This window comes from Oncorhynchus kisutch, unplaced genomic scaffold, assembly GCF_002021735.2.
Source record: "Oncorhynchus kisutch isolate 150728-3 unplaced genomic scaffold, Okis_V2 scaffold3655, whole genome shotgun sequence".
Lineage (NCBI taxonomy): Eukaryota > Metazoa > Chordata > Actinopteri > Salmoniformes > Salmonidae > Oncorhynchus > Oncorhynchus kisutch.
Genome location: NW_022265600.1, coordinates 710,124 through 728,761, shown reverse-complemented (window position 1 = coordinate 728,761; position 18,638 = coordinate 710,124). Strand labels below are relative to the sequence as shown.

Here is an 18,638-nt window from a genome sequence, read left to right as displayed (position 1 = left end):
AGGAGGAGGAGAGGAGGGGAGAGGAGGAGGGGGGAGGAAGGAGAGAGGAGAGAGGAGAAGAGGGAGAGGAGAGAGGGGAAGAGAGGAAGAAGAGGGGGGAAGGATGGGAAAGTCACAGAGCTCATCATTAAGGCCATTCTACTGCCAATGTTTGTCTATGGAGATTGCATGGTTGAGTGTTTGATTTTATACATCTGTCAGGAAGGGGTGTGGCTGAAATAGAATCCACTCATTTGAAGGGGTGTCCACATACTTTTGTATATATAGTGTATGTACACATGGGTGTTGTTGCACCATACCAACGATAAGCCTGTCTTCCCCATCACATCATGAAAGGTCATGTTGATGTTCATTTAACCTCTGTCTCGCTTTTCCTCTGACTCCTCCCTTTCTCCTCTGTTTCTCTCTCTCTCTCTGTCTCTCTCTTTCTCCTCTGTCTCTCTCTTTCTCCTCAGATCTCCAGGCTCAAAGCGTCAGTCCACCAGGTAGGTAGAGTATAAATCTACAGTGATTATAGCAGTTCAATATTAGTCAACTTTATTATCCCACATGGAGAAATTCATGTGTCCATACAAACCATTCTAAACCCCAATAACAAGTAGTGTTTTATGGAACTACTAATACTTGTCAACCACAAAGCATCACTGCTGTTAGAATAACAGAATCACTGTCATCATCTGTCCTCACCACTGTGTTTTCCTCTCTGCTGTTTACAGCTGAATACTCAGTCAGACTGGTGAATGGGACCACTTCCTGTTCTGGGACAGTGGAAGTCTTCTATGAAGGAGAGTGGACAGGTCTATGTTTTAGTTGGTTGTGGGACATGATGGGAGAGACGTGGTTGTGGGACATGAGACAGGTTAAGGTTGTGTGTAGAGAGCTGAATTGTGGGAATCCTGTATCTGAATCTAGAGGACCTCTGATTGAAGATGGAAGAGGAGGAGTCAGACTATATAGTAGATGTAGTGGAGATGAGTCTTCTATTAGACAGTGTGACATCTTTGGAGCACGTGGTTTCTGTGATGGTGAATATTATCATCATGTGACCTGTTCAGGTAAGAGACTGGTCATATTGAGAGATTTATTTATACATTATACAATATTACCATGTATCATGTTTTATGTGTTTTTATTTCATTTAAATAGAGGGAGAGATGTCAGATGTATTTAAACATTATATTTGTGTTTGTCATATTGGTTTATGGGAGATGTTCATGGGCAGATCATTGTAGTTCAGATGGTACTGAAGTGAAGCTGCCTGATGGATGTCCAGCTGTTTATTTTCTATAAAGTGAAGTGAACTTATTCCTGTCTCCTGCCTGCATTATTCCCAACCCGATCCTGAGTGACTAAGAACCCATTTCTACCTCTTACAGTATCAAACATAGCAAACTACAATCTTTTGTCCAACATATTTGTGTTTAGTCCTTGACAGTGTCATCAAAAAAACTGATTGAATGTTCAACCAACTCTTTTTCTCCAGAGTCTGTGCGGCTTGTGGATGGAGCTGGTCTCTGCTCTGGGAGAGTGGAGGTGAAGTCCAATCAGTCCTGGGCCTCAGTGTGTGAAGCTGACTTTGACCGGCAGGATGCAGAGGTAGTCTGTGGGGAGTTTGGCTGTGGGGCTCCTGCAGCTCTACAGGGGGGGCTCTATGGAGAAGGTGAGGGTCAGACCTGGGATAAAGAGTTCCAGTGTAAAGGCAATGAGTCCCTTCTCCTGGACTGTGACACCTCAGACAGAGAGAACAACACCTGCCTACCTGGTAATGCTGTTGGACTCACCTGCTCAGGTAAGAAACAGTTTGTCACTCAATCAACATTGTTCATCACCTGGAGTGAAGAATATGAGAGACAATATAGGTGTGTTTTAGTGAGAAAATAGTAAGATTACTGTCTCTCTCTTTCTTTTCTCAGAGCCTGATGATGTGAGACTGGTGGGAGGAGGCAGTCGCTGTGCTGGTGGAGTGGAGTGGTACGACCAGGGAGAGTGGAGGACTGTGGGAGCTGATGACTGGGACCAGAGGGATGTAGCTGTAGTAGTGTGTAGACAGCTGGGTTGTGGCTCCACTGTTTCAGTACTCCCTGGAAACACCACTAGAGGGTTTGGAGTTTACTGTGATGGGTCTGAGTCTTCACTGAGGGAGTGTTCCAGAAGTTATCATCTCCGTCCTGGACTCACAGTGATCTGCTCAGGTAATAACAACATATTATAATTACATTCAACTGATTTCCTTCATTCATACAACTTCCTCTGCACCTCTCATGATGACTGTTTAACTTGTCAGTCTGCTTTACTAAATAGATCACTCAGTCAAGTAGGAATCAAATACAACTTAAATATCCCAGAATGCTTTTGTATTTGAGTGTTATCTCAGTGAACGTCTCTACTCACTACCACTGTCACATGTCATGTTATTGTCACATCTAAATGAGGAAAGTAGTTGAGGAGCTACGTTTTCTTTTTCTCTCCTCTTGTTCCAGATGTCCTGCTTCAGCCTGATATCAACATATGTTGTCTCAGTGACTGTAGGTCCACTACTCATGTTGCCCTGTGAGGGAGGGTGGCTGGCACTGTTACATGCTGATGTTATTGTCATATCTATAGGAAACTAGTTGAAGAGGTTTTTCTTGTTCTCTTTTATTGTTACAGATCTCCTGGTCCAGCCTGATATCTACCTGACTGACCCAATGGGAGGGGTCTTCAGGGGCCACCAGGGGCCTGAGATGTTCAGGGGCTACAACTTCACCATCACCTGCTCCACTCAGCCACAGTACCCAGGAGGCTCCTTCCTCCTCACGTTCACCGGCTCCAACAGAACCCAGACCCAGCCAGCTGTCAATCACTCTGCTGCCTTCCTCTTCCCTGCTGCAGATGACTCCCACCAAGGGACCTACAGCTGTGTTTATGAGAATTATGTTTTCTCTCATAACTTCTCCTCTGAGAGTGAGCTCCTCTCCCTCACCATCACAGGTAACTGAACACGAACCAGACTTATAACTTTGTCATTGACAGATTTCCCACAGATCTATGTGATGATGATCAGTCCCCTCATCAAAGGTGTTTCTGTTTGCAGCCTCTCCTCTGCCAGCCTTCATCATCAGACACGTTGTAGTGCTGCTGATCCTACTGACAGCCATCACCACCATCTACCTGTACTACAAGGTAAAGACATTTACTCAGATGTACCAAGTCATTTAAACGAGAGGGGGAGGGGGAGAGGGAGGGAGAGAGAATGGAGATACTAGAGAGTAAATGTCTGACTGTTGGTGCTGTGTCTCCCTAGCCCACCAGGAGGCAGAAGAGAGTGAACAGGGTGAGCAGCATGGATCTTTATGTCAATGCCATGGAGATGGTCTCTCTGAGCTCCAGAGCTGAAGCTGGACCGGGAGAGGAGAGAGCAGCCCAGGGGACGGAGTAGGAGTAGAATGAAGCTGAATTTTAATAACAAGTTCAGAATGAGTTTCTCTTTCTAGAACCTTGGAAGAAATCTAAAAGAAGTGACTGCAACCACCATGGGGTTCTGGGTAACATGGGGGTTTGGGTAACATGGGGGTTTGGGTAACATGGGGGTTTGGGTAACATGGGGGTTTGGGTAACATGGGGTTTTGGTAACATGGGGTTTGGGTAACATGGGGTTTTGGGTAACATGGGGTTTGGGTAACATGGGGTTTGGGTAACATGGGATTTTGGGTAACATGGGGTTTTGGGTAACATGGGGTTTTGGTAACATGGGGTTTGGGTAACATGGGGTTTTGGATATCATGAGGTTTGGGTAACATGGGGTTTTGGATAACATGAGGTTTGGGTAACATGGGGGTTTGGGTAACATGGGGGTTTGGGTAACATGGGGTTTGGGTAACATGGGGTCCTGGGTAACATGGGGTTTTGGTTACATGAGGTTTTGGTAACATGGGGTTTTTGGGTAACATGGGGTTTGGGTAACATGGGATTTTGGGTAACATGGGGTTTTGGATAACATGAGGTTTGGGTAACATGGGGTTTTTGGGTAACATGGGTTTAGGGGTAACATGGGGTTTGGGGTAACATGGGGCTTGGGGTAACATGGGGTTTGAGGCAACATGTGGTTTTGGGAAAAATGGGATTTGGGGTAACATGGGGTTTGGGTAACATGGGGTTTTGGGGAACATGTTGTTTGGGTAACATGGGGTTTTGTTAACATGGGATTTCGGTAACATGGGATTTTGGTAACAATCGGTTTTTAATTATTTTAAGAGAGTAGCTCAATTACGTCGGTTTCATGTTCCAGTATTGCTTATTATCTTATTTAGTGTCTCTTAGATTCTTTATCTTATTTAGTGTCTCTTAGATTCTTTATCTTATTTAGTGTCTCTTAGATTCTTTATCTTATTTAGTGTCTCTTAGATTCTTTATCTTATTTGGTGTCTCTTAGATTCTTTATCTTATTTAGTGTCTCTTAGATTCTTTATCTTATTTAGTGTCTCTTAGATTCTTTATCTTATTTAGTGTCTCTTAGATTCTTTATCTTGAAGTGTTTCCATTATTAGTCCAGGTATTATTATAATCATCTGTTCATTCTTTGTATTTTGAAAACATTTTTTAATGAAGGGGTTTGTTGTTGTTTACCTCTCATGATGTTATTGATTATAAACGTTATGATTATGAAGTAGATTCGTGTTATGTTGTTAGTAGTATAGAGATAATGATGTTATTGATTATAAATGTTATGATATTGATTATGATGTAGATTAGTGTTATGTTGTTAGTAGTATAGAGATAATGATGTTATTGATTATAAATGTTATGATATTGATTATGAAGTAGATTATTGTTATGTTGTTGCTCTCTAAACTGCCATGTAATCAACTGAATGCTTTTAATAAAATTACAGGCTGTCAGTCTTGTGTGATTTAATTATTAGACAGACTACAACATACAGTATGAATTAACTGAGATCAGTCTGGTGTGATTCCCCTCTTGGACAGACTACAACATACAGTATGAATTAACTGAGATCAGTCTGTGTGATTTAATTATTAGACAGACTACAACATACAGTATGAATTAACTGAGATCAGTCTGTGTGATTCCCCTCTTGGACAGACTACAACATACAGTATGAATTAACTGAGATCAGTCTGTGTGATTTAATTATTAGACAGACTACAACATACAGTATGAATTAACTGAGATCAGTCTGTGTGATTCCCCTCTTGGACAGACTACAACATACAGTATGAATTAACTGAGATCAGTCTGTGTGATTCCCCTCTTGGACAGACTACAACATACAGTATGAATTAACTGAGATCAGTCTGTGTGATTCCCCTCTTGAACAGACTACTGAGATCAGTCTGTGTGATTCCCCTCTTGGACAGACTACAACATACAGTATGAATTAACTGAGATCAGTCTTGTGTGACTCCCCTCGTGGACAGACTAAATAACATTGTAGTTTGCTCTGTTTTTTGATAATTATTTCCAATGTGTCAAGTAATCATCTTTTTGTTTTCTCATGATTGGTTGGGTCTAATATGTGTGCTGTCCTGGGGCTCTGTGGGGTCTGTTTGTGTTTGTGAACAGAGCCCCAGGTCCAGCTTGCTTAGGGGACTCTTCTGTCTGTCTCTGTGTCTCTCGCTCTTTCTGTCTGTCTTTCTGTCTCTCTCTCACACACAGATCAGAGGCTAATAATATCACCTGCTAATTCAAACAGTGAGAAACTACAAACAAACAGAAAGACAGAAGACATCAATGTAGTTATTTATCCTCCATAGACTATGATGTATTGTTGTCCTGGTGTGTAGTTATTTATCCTCCATAGACTATGATGTATTGTTGTCCTGGTGTGTAGTTATTTATACTCCATAGACTATGATGTATTGTTGTCCTGGTGTGTAGTTATTTATCCTCCATAGACTATGATGTATTGTTGTCCTGGTGTGTAGTTATTTATCCTCCACATAGACTATGATGTATTGTTGTCCTGGTGTGTAGTTATTTATCCTCCACATAGACTATGATGTATTGTTGTCCTGGTGTGTAGTTATTTATCCTCCACATAGACTATGATGTATTGTTGTCCTGGTGTGTAGTTATTTATCCTCCATAGACTATGTGTGTGTGTGTGTGTGTGTGTGTGTGTGTGTGTGTGTGTGTGTGTGTGTGTGTGTGTGTGTGTGTGTGTGTGTGTGTGTGTGTGTGTGTGTGTGTGTGTGTGTGTGTGTGTGTGTGTGTGTGTGTGTGTGTGTGTGTGTATGTGTGTGTGTGTGTGTGTGTGTGTGGTGATTGATGGTGATAGGTGGGTGTGCTGTGAGTGTAAATGGTATGTGTTGTAGTGGTACCTGGCTGGGGAAACATCTACATACCTGGTCTCTGCCCCAATAATCTCTCCTTCCTCCCAAAGTGATGATATATTGATTGACTGGTATGTGTTGTAGTGGTACCTGGCTGGGGAAACATCTACATACCTGGTCTCTGCCCCAATAATCTCTCCTTCCTCCCAAAGTGTGTTCTTGTTCACCTCCCTTCATTGACAGGATTTGACAGGAATTGACAGGATTTGACAGGAATTGACAGGATTTGACAGGAATTGACAGGATTTGACAGGAATTGACAGGATTTGACAGGAATTGACAGGATTTGACAGGAATTGACAGGATTTGACAGGAATTGATTAGTATGGAAACTCATGCTATAACCTTCGCCTTCACCAATCCAATGTTTTTACACTTTATGGGGAGTAGTGAACGAGTGCACACTTCAGGAAGCAGTAAATACTTTTGGGACGCACCCCTGGCCCAGGCCGGAGGATTTCCAAACTGACCACTTGGCAAAGGGAGCCTATAATTCTGCTCTACTCTGGAATATATATATATATATATATAATAATCCAGAATCTCTGGTGGCACAGCTAGCACTGCTATGCCTCTGCACCAACCTTTGACCCTTGTCAAAAGGGAGCCTATTAATTCTGTGGTGCTCTATTCTGGAATATGAACTGGCGTTTGTCGCCCCCTGATGGACAGAACCTCTTAGTGATCTACCTCACTATAGAGATCTCTGCAGTTGTACCTCGCTGCACACGTACAACTATTTGAGGTTGAACTCTTATATTACTGTTCTGCTGGCAGCAGGATAATATGCTGGCAGCACAACATTAGATTATTTTCTTCTAAATAAGAGTCCCCTGCAAAGACGAGCACAATTTTGAGAATATCTATTATTATTGCACTGTAGTTCAATACAACTGTTTTTCACAGCATTGCACCACTTTTGAAACAAATAAATGGATAATTTGACATATTTTAATATTGTATTATTTATACCAGCATTTGTTTTTAATGTTTCCAAACTAAATACTGGTATGTTGAAAGATTTCAATGTTTCCAAACTAAATACTGGTATGTTGAAAGATTTCAATGTTTCCAAACTAAATACTGGTATGTTGAAAGATTTCAATGTTTCCAAACTAAATACTGGTATGTTGAAAGATTTCAATGTTTCCAAACTAAATACTGGTATGTTGAAAGATTTCAATGTTTCCAAACTAAATACTGGTATGTTGAAAGATTTCAATGTTTCCAAACTAAATACTGGTATGTTGAAAGATTTCAATGTTTCCAAACTAAATACTGGTATGTTGAAAGATTTCAATGTTTCCAAACTAAATACTGGTATGTTGAAAGATTTCAATGTTTCCAAACTAAATACTGGTATGTTGAAAGATTTCAATGTTTCCAAACTAAATACTGGTATGTTGAAAGATTTCAATGTTTCCAAACTAAATACTGGTATGTTGAAAGATTTCAATGTTTCCAAACTAAATACTGGTATGTTGAAAGATTTCAATGTTTCCAAACTAAATACTGGTATGTTGAAAGATTTCAATGTTTCCAAACTAAATACTGGTATGTTGAAAGCTGTTGTGTAGGTCAGTGGTGTAGTGGTGCCTGGAGAAGTTGGTATTCAGAACTCTAATTTAGTAAAACATTTTCCAAACGGCCCAGAGAAGGAAAGACGCCCTGTGTGAAAAATTATATGGGAAACAGTGATACACTCTGAATGACCTAAAATTATACATCCCATATTGGTATTTCACAGTCAGACCTACCCAAGCTGTACTGTTCAGTAGGATAATAGTAGACCAACCCAAGCTGTACTGTTCAGTAGGATAATAGTAGACCAACCCAAGCTGTACTGTTCAGTAGGATAATAGTAGACCAACCCAAGCTGTACTGTTCAGTAGGATAATAGTAGACCAACCCGAGCTGTACTGGTCAGTAGGATAATAGTAGACCAACCCAAGCTGTACTGTTCAGTAGGATAATAGTAGACCAACCCAAGCTGTACTGTTCAGTAGGATAATAGTAGACCAACCCGAGCTGTACTGGTCAGTAGGATAATAGTAGACCAACCCAAGCTGTACTGTTCAGTAGGATAATAGTAGACCAACCCAAGCTGTACTGGTCAGTAGGATAATAGTATTACTATTATTGAAACAGAGAAACAGGTTTCAGAATTTATCTCATTTTTATTTCAGGTTTTTGTTCTCAAAGTCAAACTTTTTTTTAACAGAAAAACAATACAAGTATATAACATAAACCACATCAGGACGTTTGAGTTTTGGGAAGAATCTAAGAAATGTAGATTTTAATTTGAGTGTGAACCTGTAGTACAGACACCTAGCACTATTGTTGGATTAGCAGTGTTTATATAGTACAGACACCTAGTACTATTGTTGGATTAGCAGTGTTTATATAGTACAGACACCTAGCACTATTGTTGGATTAGCAGTGTTTATATAGTACAGACACCTAGCACTATTGTTGGATTAGCAGTGTTTAAATAGTACAGACACCTACACTATTGTTGGATTAGCAGTGTTTATATATTACAGACACCTAGCACTATTGTTGTATTAGCAGTGTTTATATAGTACAGACACCTGGTGGAACCAACTTCACATCGCCCCCCAGAAGAAAGGCACACAGACACCCACACTTCAGGTTGACTCAGTTTTTATCTGCAGTAAAAGATATCAAACAGTGATGACAGACATTGACAGATAGGACACAAGATATCTGTTAGATAGGAACAACAGTAGTGATACATGGTTAGGTAGGACACAAGATATCTGTTAGATAGGAACAACAGTAGTGATACATGGTTAGGTAGGACACAAGATATCTGTTAGATAGGAACAACAGTAGTGACACATGGTTAGGTAGGACACAAGATATCTGTTATAGGAGCAACAGTAGTGACACATGGTTAGGTAGGACACAAGATACCTGTTAGATAGGAACAACAGTAACGTTATTGATACAACCCCTCAATGTGAAGTGATATTAATCCATAAATACAGAGCACAAGTACAACCCTTTTATCTAAACCTTTTAAGGTAGTAAGAAAATAAACATTCACTTAATATTTCAATAAGTCCCCTGCTAGTAAATCACCTGCTGGTAATAACTAGCGGGACATTGTAGTGCAGAGACCAACGGTGCTCGTTAGCTCGTCATTAACACGGCTAGCTAAGACAGCAACAACTTGGTTAACTGGCTGAAATAGGTCTTCAATTCATGAACGGCTAAATAAATATCTACAGAGCCACATTCGCTATTGACTTTAGGATATATGAACCAGTTTTCCAAAACCACTATTGTGTTATACAGTTTGAAACAGTGTTTATGTCCAGAGGAAGAGGACTCGAACCTGCTCTCAGAATATCTGTCAGACTGAGGAGCGGGCAGACCAACTTCCCAAATAGGGGAGAAGCACTCAAAACACACTAGTTGTTCTTTCTAAGGAAATTATACAAAAATGGTAAGTCCGAAGACCTCTCGTATTATCAACCTTACTACAATGGCAGCAAATATCTTAATGAATTCAGTAACACATAATGAAAGGAAACGTTATTTATATCACCCCTTTTCCTGAGGTGAATGGTTTCACCCACGACTCTCCCGGAACTGAGGCTTTGACATCAACAGTTTCACTTTGTTCCACCTTTGGTGAGCAAAACAGCTAATACCGTAGCTAAATACGGACATTATCCTCCATCGAGATATCTGTTCATATCTAAATACATGGCTCTGCTTTGGTCTATTCCATTGATATTGTCAAACTGAACATTACATTGAACATGTGAGTCATTTAGCAGACGCTCTTATCCAGAGAGACTTACAGTAGTGACTGGATACATTTCCATACGTTGCATTGGCAGGACAATTCCATTAGTAGTTGGAAGGAGAGCAGAAACAGCCTAACACCTCCACTGATACTGTGTAACCTGTCTGCAGTCAACCAGCCATCCAGACTGAAGTGAAGGCCTTGTTACAGAATGAAAACACCTTCTCTTTCGTCGGCATGGTAGGGGGTGGGTCTCAGAGACCCTTCTCATTAGTGATTAAGGGGACTTAAAGATTCATATGTTTTGCTGCAGGCCTTCTAATAAGATACTGTTGCTATGTGTCTAAACTCTGCCACTTTACGTTGTACAAGCATCTATATTAGTCTTTGTGGTTAGGCCCTGGCTGATGTGAGAGTGGGCTTGCAGGCTGGGTCTGAGTCAGACTGAAACTAGATAAAGAGAAGTAACCACTGTCTGGTTTTGACATGTTGATATTGTGTGACAGTGGTCAATGCTAATGAATTCAGAGAAGCTACTGTACCAGGTTACTTTATAAGGTAACCTCAGCTTATTGATACACACATACATTGACGTAGGTGATTATACCACCAGGTAGTGATCACATGTATATAATCAGCTGTGCCCTTAGGTGGGTTGCAGAACTTACTCTGAAACATACATGCTGTGTTCCCGTTGTCAACTTCTGTCTGCAACCACGTTAATAAATGAATGATTTATTTACTTAAAGATATTGTCTGATTGCTAATTTCACCAATTAGCACATGATTGACAAAGAACAAGGAACCTGCCCCGACATCACCACCATGAGTGTTAATGTCACTACCATGGATGTAGAAGTTATATAGTCGACCAAGTGTTAATGTCACCACCATGAATGTAGAAGTTATATAGTCTACCAAGTGTTAATTTCTATCCGACTGTGATACTTGTGAGTTGATGTGATGTCATTGATGATTTATAACAGATTTCCACACAGTGGAGTCCCTGCAGATTGTGAAAAACAGGATGTGTCACACACTGTGGTCACACCCAAACAGCTCTTTACTGTAAGCCCAGACTTAACACTAAGTCACACAAGACAAGTTTGTATCAGTGGAAAAAAACTAGCATTTAACAAAAGACAATTCTCTAAGTAAAAAAACAGTATAGCATGTCTAATTTACCACCACACCTGTTGAGTTGACTTGGGTAACAGACCTCTAGCTTCTACAACACAGAAAGTTAGAGGTGACTTTCCCAAGTCAGTCACTGACAATTAGGTCAGATATTATAGGACACTATGTGTAACTGCTGCTCTGTCAGCAGTTTCCTGTGGAGTTTTTCTGATGCCAGTGTTTCCTTTAGGAAGGCGGGTTTAACTGATCTGATTTGCTTAACAGTTTGCCACATAATTGAAGTAAGGAAGTAATGAGTTAGAAATCATATAGCCTAGCAGTATTTCTCACTCTTCAGTCCTCTCTTCATGATAGTAGACTTGTTTCGCTCAGTGGAGCCCCAGTTAGAGACAGATATGATACCTGCAGTGATATTGATGATCCTGTTGTGGAGCACAGGTATGTTTTAATATTGTAAGATATATTATAATTTGCAGGGTTAGTAAAATAACATGCAACTGGAAGCAGACAGTAAAAATGTGTCTCAAAGCAGGACAATGATGTGATCACCTGTAAATGTATTTTACTGTAGTCTAACTGTCCATCTGGGGACAGGTACTAATATCAGTTAAGGTGTGATGGTCAGTGTTATTAGAACCAAGGTAAGACCCAAATGCAGACAGCAGGGTTCAGGCAAAGACAGAACAGGACAGGCAGAGTGGTCAGGCAGGTGGGCTCAGAGTCAGAACAGGCAGAGTGGTCAGGCAGGTGGGCTCAGAGTCAGGACAGGCAGAGTGGTCAGGCAGGTGGGCTCAGAGTCAGGACAGGCAGAGTGGTTAGGCAGGTGGGCTCAGAGTCAGGACAGGCAGAGTGGTCAGGCAGGTGGGCTCAGAGTCAGGACAGGCAGTGTGGTCAGGCAGGTGGGCTCAGAGTCAGGCAGGTGGGCTCAGAGTCAGGACAGGCAGAGTGGTCAGGCAGGTGGGCTCAGAGTCAGGACAGGCAGAGTGGTCAGGCAGGTGGGCTCAGAGTCAGGACAGGCAGAGCGGTCAGGCAGGTGGGCTTAGAGTCAGGACAGGCAGAGTGGTCAGGCAGGTGGGCTCAGAGTCAGGACAGGCAGAGTGGTCAGGCAGGTGGGCTCAGAGTCAGGACAGGCAGAGCGGTCAGGCAGGTGGGCTCAGAGTCAGGACAGGCAGAGTGGTCAGGCAGGTGGGCTCAGAGTCAGGACAGGCAGAGTGGTAAGGCAGGAGGGCTCAGAGTTAGGACAGACAGAGTGATCAGGCAGGTGGGCTCAGAGTCAGGACAGGCAGAGTGGTCAGGCAGGAGGGCTCAGAGTCAGGCAGGTGGGCTCAGAGTCAGAACAGGCAGAGTGGTCAGGCAGGTGGGCTCAGGGTCAGGACAGGCAGAGTGGTCAAGCAGGTGGGCTCAGGGTCAGGCAGGTGGGCTCAGGGTCAGGCAGGTGGGCTCAGAGTCAGGACAGGCAGAGTGGTCAGGCAGGCGGGCTCAGAGTCAGGACAGGCAGAGTGGTCAGGCAGAATGGTCAGGCAGGTGGGCTCAGAGTCAGGACAGGCAGAGCGGTCAGGCAGGCGAGCTCAGAGTCAGGGCAGGCAGAGTGGTCAGGTAGGCGAGCTCAGAGTCAGGACAGGCAGAGCGGTCAGGCAGGCGAGCTCCGAGTCAGGACAGGCAGAGTTGTTAGGCAGGCGTGCTCAGAGTCAGGTCAGGCAGAGTGGTCAGGCAGGTGGGCTCAGAGTCAGAGTCAGGGCAGGCAGAGCGGTCAGGCAGGTGGGCTCAGAGTCAGGGCAGGCAGAGGGATCAGGCAGGTGGGCTCAGAGTCAGGACAGGCAGAGTGGTCAGGCAGGTGGGCTCAGAGTCAGGACAGGCAGAGTGGTCAGGCAGGCGGGCTCAGAGTCAGGACAGGCTCAGGGTCAGGCAGGTGGGCTCAGGGTCAGGCAGGTGGGCTAAGAGTCAGGACAGGCAGAGTGGTCAGGCAGGTGGGCTCAGGGTCAGGACAGGCAGAGCGGTCAGGCAGGCGAGCTCAGAGTCAGGGCAGGCAGAGTGGTCAGGTAGGCGATCTCAGAGTCAGGACAGGCAGAGCGGTCAGGCAGGCGAGCTCAGAGTCAGGTCAGGCAGAGTTGTTAGGCAGGCGGGCTCAGAGTCAGGTCAGGCAGAGTGGTCAGGCAGGTGGGCTCAGAGTCAGGGCAGGCAGAGCGGTCAGGCAGGTGGGCTCAGAGTCAGGGCAGGCAGAGGGATCAGGCAGGTGGGCTCAGAGTCAGGACAGGCAGAGTGGTCAGGCAGGTGGGCTCAGAGTCAGGACAGGCAGAGTGGTCAGGCAGGCGGGCTCAGAGTCAGGACAGGCAGAGTGGTCAGGCAGGTGGGCTCAGAGTCAGGACAGGCAGAGTGGTCAGGCAGGTGGGCTCAGGGTCAGGACAGGCAGAGTGGTCAGGCAGGTGGATCCAGGGTCAGGTAGGTGGGCTCAGAGTCAGGACAGGCAGAGTGGTCAGGCAGGCGGGCTCAGAGTCAGGACAGGCAGAGTGGTCAGGCAGGTGGGCTCAGGGTCAGGACAGGCAGAGTGGTCAGGCAGGTGGGCTCAGGGTCAGGCAGGTGGGCTCAGAGTCAGGACATGCAGAGTGATCAGGCAGGCGGGCTCAGAGTCAGGACAGGCAGAGTGGTCAGGCAGGTGGGCTCAGAGTCACGACAGGCAGAGTGGTCAGGCAGGTGGGCTCAGGGTCGGGCAGGTGGGCTCAGGGTCAGGGTCAGGACAGGCAGAGTGGTCAAGCAGGTGGGCTCAGAGTCAGGACAGGCAGAGTGTTCAGGCAGGTGGGCTCAGGGCCAGGCAGGTGGGCTCAGGGTCAGGGTCAGGACAGGCAGAGTGGTCAAGCAGGTGGGCTCAGAGTCAGGACAGGCAGAGTGGTCAGGCAGGTGGGCTCAGGGTCTGGCAGGTGGTCTCAAGGTCAGGCAGGTGGGCTCAGGGTCAGGACAGGCAGTGTGGTCAGGCAGGCGGGCTCAGAGTCAGGACAGGCAGAGTGGTCAGGGCAGGTGGGCTCAGAGTCAGGACAGGCAGAGCGGTCAGGCAGGCGAGCTCAGAGTCAGGACAGGCAGAGTGGTCAGGCAGGCGAGCTCAGAGTCAGGACAGGCAGAGCGGTCAGGCAGGCGAGCTCAGAGTCAGGACAGGCAGAGTGGTCAGGCAGGCGAGCTCAGAGTCAGGACAGGCAGAGCGGTCAGGCAGGCGGGCTCAGAGTCAGGGCAGGCAGAGCGGTCGGGTAGGCGTGCTCCGAGTCAGGACAGGCAGAGTGGTCAGGCAGGTGGGCTCAGAGTCAGGGCAGGCAGAGTGGTCAGGCAGGTGGGCTCAGAGTCAGGGCAGGCAGAGTGGTCAGGCAGGTGGGCTCAGGGTCAGGACAGGCAGAGTGGTCAGGCAGGTGGGCTCAGGGTCAGGTAGGTGGGCTCAGAGTCAGGACAGGCAGAGTGGTCAGGCAGGCGGGCTCAGAGTCAGGACAGGCAGAGTGGTCAGGCAGGTGGGCTCAGAGTCAGGACAGGCAGAGTGATCAGGCAGGCGGGCTCAGAGTCAGGACAGGCAGAGTGGTCAGGCAGGTGGGCTTAGAGTCAGGACAGGCAGAGTGGTCAGGCAGGTGGGCTCAGAGTCAGGACAGGCAGAGTGGTCAGGCAGGTGGGCTCAGAGTCACGACAGGCAGAGTGGTCAGGCAGGTGGGCTCAGGGTCGGGCAGGTGGGCTCAGGGTCAGGGTCAGGACAGGCAGAGTGGTCAAGCAGGTGGGCTCAGAGTCAGGACAGGCAGAGTGGTCAGGCAGGTGGGCTCAGGGCCAGGCAGGTGGGCTCAGGGTCAGGGTCAGGACAGGCAGAGTGGTCAAGCAGGTGGGCTCAGAGTCAGGACAGGCAGAGTGGTCAGGCAGGTGGGCTCAGGGTCTGGCAGGTGGTCTCAGGGTCAGGCAGGTGGGCTCAGGGTCGGGACAGGCAGTGTGGTCAGGCAGGCGGGCTCAGAGTCAGGACAGGCAGAGCGGTCAGGCAGGCGAGCTCAGAGTCAGGACAGGCAGAGTGGTCAGGCAGGCGAGCTCAGAGTCAGGACAGGCAGAGCGGTCAGGCAGGCGAGCTCAGAGTCAGGACAGGCAGAGTGGTCAGGCAGGCGAGCTCAGAGTCAGGACAGGCAGAGCGGTCAGGCAGGCGGGCTCAGAGTCAGGGCAGGCAGAGCGGTCGGGTAGGCGTGCTCCGAGTCAGGACAGGCAGAGTGGTCAGGCAGGTGGGCTCAGAGTCAGGGCAGGCAGAGTGGTCAGGCAGGTGGGCTCAGAGTCAGGGCAGGCAGAGTGGTCAGGCAGGTGGGCTCAGGGTCAGGACAGGCAGAGTGGTCAGGCAGGTGGGCTCAGGGTCAGGTAGGTGGGCTCAGAGTCAGGACAGGCAGAGTGGTCAGGCAGGCGGGCTCAGAGTCAGGACAGGCAGAGTGGTCAGGCAGGTGGGCTCAGAGTCAGATCAGGCAGAGTGATCAGGCAGGCGGGCTCAGAGTCAGGACAGGCAGAGTGGTCAGGCAGGTGGGCTCAGAGTCAGGACAGGCAGAGTGGTCAGGCAGGTGGGCTCAGAGTCAGGCAGGTGGGCTCAGGGTCAGGGTCAGGACAGGCAGAGTGGTCAAGCAGGTGGGCTCAGAGTCAGGACAGGCAGAGTGGTCAGGCAGGTGGGCTCAGGGTCAGGCAGGTGGGCTCAGGGTCAGGGTCAGGACAGGCAGAGTGGTCAAGCAGGTGGGCTCAGAGTCAGGACAGGCAGAGTGGTCAGGCAGGTGGGCTCAGGGTCTGGCAGGTGGGCTCAGGGTCAGGCAGGTGGGCTCAGGGTCAGGACAGGCAGAGTGGTCAGGGCAGGTGGGCTCAGAGTCAGGACAGGCAGAGTGGTCAGGCAGGCGGGCTCAGAGTCAGGACAGGCAGAGTGGTCAGGCAGGCGAGCTCAGAGTCAGGACAGGCAGAGCGGTCAGGCAGGCGATCTCAGAGTCAGGACAGGCAGAGTTGTCAGGCAGGCGGGCTCAGAGTCAGGTCAGGCAGAGTGGTCAGGCAGGTGGGCTCAGAGTCAGGGCAGGCAGAGTGGTCAGGCAGGTGGGCTCAGAGTCAGGGCAGGCAGAGCGATCAGGCAGGTGGGCTCAGAGTCAGGAAAGGCAGAGTGGTCAGGCAGGCAGGCTCAGAGTCAGGACAGGCAGAGTGGTCAGGCAGGCAGGCTCAGAGTCAGGACAGGCAGAGTGGTCAGGCAGGCAGGCTCAGAGTCAGGACAGGCAAAGTGGTCAGGCATGCGGGCTCAGAGTCAGGACAGGCAGAGTGGTCAGGCAGGTGGGCTCAGAGTCAGGACAGGCAGAGTGGTCAGGCAGGTGGGCTCAGGGTCAGGCAGGTGGGCTCAGGGTCAGGGTCAGGACAGGCAGAGTGGTCAAGCAGGTGGGCTCAGAGTCAGGACAGGCAGAGTGGTCAGGCAGGTGGGCTCAGGGTCTGGCAGGTGGGCTCAGGGTCAGGCAGGTGGGCTCAGGGTCAGGGTCAGGACAGGCAGAGTGGTCAAGCAGGTGGGCTCAGAGTCAGGACAGGCAGAGTGGTCAGGGCAGGTGGGCTCAGAGTCAGGACAGGCAGAGTGGTCAGGCAGGCGGGCTCAGAGTCAGGACAGGCAGAGTGGTCAGGCAGGCGAGCTCAGAGTCAGGACAGGCAGAGCGGTCAGGCAGGCGATCTCAGAGTCAGGACAGGCAGAGTTGTCAGGCAGGCGGGCTCAGAGTCAGGTCAGGCAGAGTGGTCAGGCAGGTGGGCTCAGAGTCAGGGCAGGCAGAGTGGTCAGGCAGGTGGGCTCAGAGTCAGGGCAGGCAGAGCGATCAGGCAGGTGGGCTCAGAGTCAGGACAGGCAGAGTGGTCAGGCAGGTGGGCTCAGGGTCAGGCAGGTGGGCTCAGGGTCAGGGTCAGGACAGGCAGAGTGGTCAAGCAGGTGGGCTCAGAGTCAGGACAGGCAGAGTGGTCAGGCAGGTGGGCTCAGGGTCTGGCAGGTGGGCTCAGGGCCAGGCAGGTGGGCTCAGGGTCAGGACAGGCAGAGTGGTCAGGCAGGCGGGCTCAGAGTCAGGACAGGCAGAGTGGTCAGGGCAGGTGGGCTCAGAGTCAGGACAGGCAGAGCGGTCAGGCAGGCGAGCTCAGAGTCAGGACAGGCAGAGTGGTCAGGGCAGGTGGGCTCAGAGTCAGGACAGGCAGAGTGGTCAGGCAGGCGGGCTCAGAGTCAGGACAGGCAGAGTGGTCAGGCAGGCGAGCTCAGAGTCAGGACAGGCAGAGCGGTCAGGCAGGCGATCTCAGAGTCAGGACAGGCAGAGTTGTCAGGCAGGCGGGCTCAGGGTCTGGCAGGTGGGCTCAGGGTCAGGCAGGTGGGCTCAGGGTCAGGACAGGCAGAATGGTCAGGCAGGCGGGCTCAGAGTCAGGACAGGCAGAGTGGTCAGGGCAGGTGGGCTCAGAGTCAGGACAGGCAGAGTGGTCAGGCAGGCGGGCTCAGAGTCAGGACAGGCAGAGTGGTCAGGCAGGCGAGCTCAGAGTCAGGACAGGCAGAGCGGTCAGGCAGGCGATCTCAGAGTCAGGACAGGCAGAGTTGTCAGGCAGGCGGGCTCAGAGTCAGGTCAGGCAGAGTGGTCAGGCAGGTGGGCTCAGAGTCAGGGCAGGCAGAGTGGTCAGGCAGGTGGGCTCAGAGTCAGGGCAGGCAGAGCGATCAGGCAGGTGGGCTCAGAGTCAGGAAAGGCAGAGTGGTCAGGCAGGCAGGCTCAGAGTCAGGACAGGCAGAGTGGTCAGGCAGGCAGGCTCAGAGTCAGGACAGGCAGAGTGGTCAGGCAGGCAGGCTCAGAGTCAGGACAGGCAGAGTGGTCAGGCAGGCGGGCTCAGAGTCAGGACAGGCAGAGTGGTCAGGCAGGTGGGCTCAGAGTCAGGACAGGCAGAGTGGTCAGGCAGGTGGGCTCAGGGTCAGGCTGGTGGGCTCAGGGTCAGGGTCAGGACAGGCAGAGTGGTCAAGCAGGTGGGCTCAGAGTCAGGACAGGCAGAGTGGTCAGGCAGGTGGGCTCAGGGTCTGGCAGGTGGGCTCAGGGCCAGGCAGGTGGGCTCAGGGTCAGGACAGGCAGAGTGGTCAGGCAGGCGGGCTCAGAGTCAGGACAGGCAGAGTGGTCAGGGCAGGTGGGCTCAGAGTCAGGACAGGCAGAGTGGTCAGGCAGGTGGGCTCAGGGTCAGGGTCAGGACAGACAGAGTGGTCAAGCAGGTGGGCTCAGAGTCAGGACAGGCAGAGTGGTCAGGCAGGTGGGCTCAGAGTCAGGCAGGTGGGCTCAGGGTCAGGGTCAGGACAGGCAGAGTGGTCAAGCAGGTGGGCTCAGAGTCAGGACAGGCAGAGTGGTCAGGCAGGTGGGCTCAGAGTCAGGACAGGCAGAGCGGTCAGG

The 18,638-nt window shown here is 49.1% G+C and overlaps 1 protein-coding gene and 1 pseudogene across 1 annotated transcript in view; both read left to right on the top strand.

The window, feature by feature from the left end:
* The first annotated feature begins 438 nt into the window (after positions 1-438).
* Positions 439-3,612, top strand: LOC116371772 (scavenger receptor cysteine-rich type 1 protein M130-like; annotated as a pseudogene).
* A 6,333-nt stretch (positions 3,613-9,945) lies between these two features.
* LOC116371771 (scavenger receptor cysteine-rich type 1 protein M130-like) overlaps positions 9,946-18,638 on the top strand; it is a 35,428-nt gene continuing 26,735 nt past the window's right edge. Inside the window, exon 1 of the mRNA XM_031820781.1 lies at positions 9,946-9,992. The gene's annotated coding sequence lies outside the window, so the exon portion shown is untranslated. The remainder of the gene's footprint in view (positions 9,993-18,638) is intronic.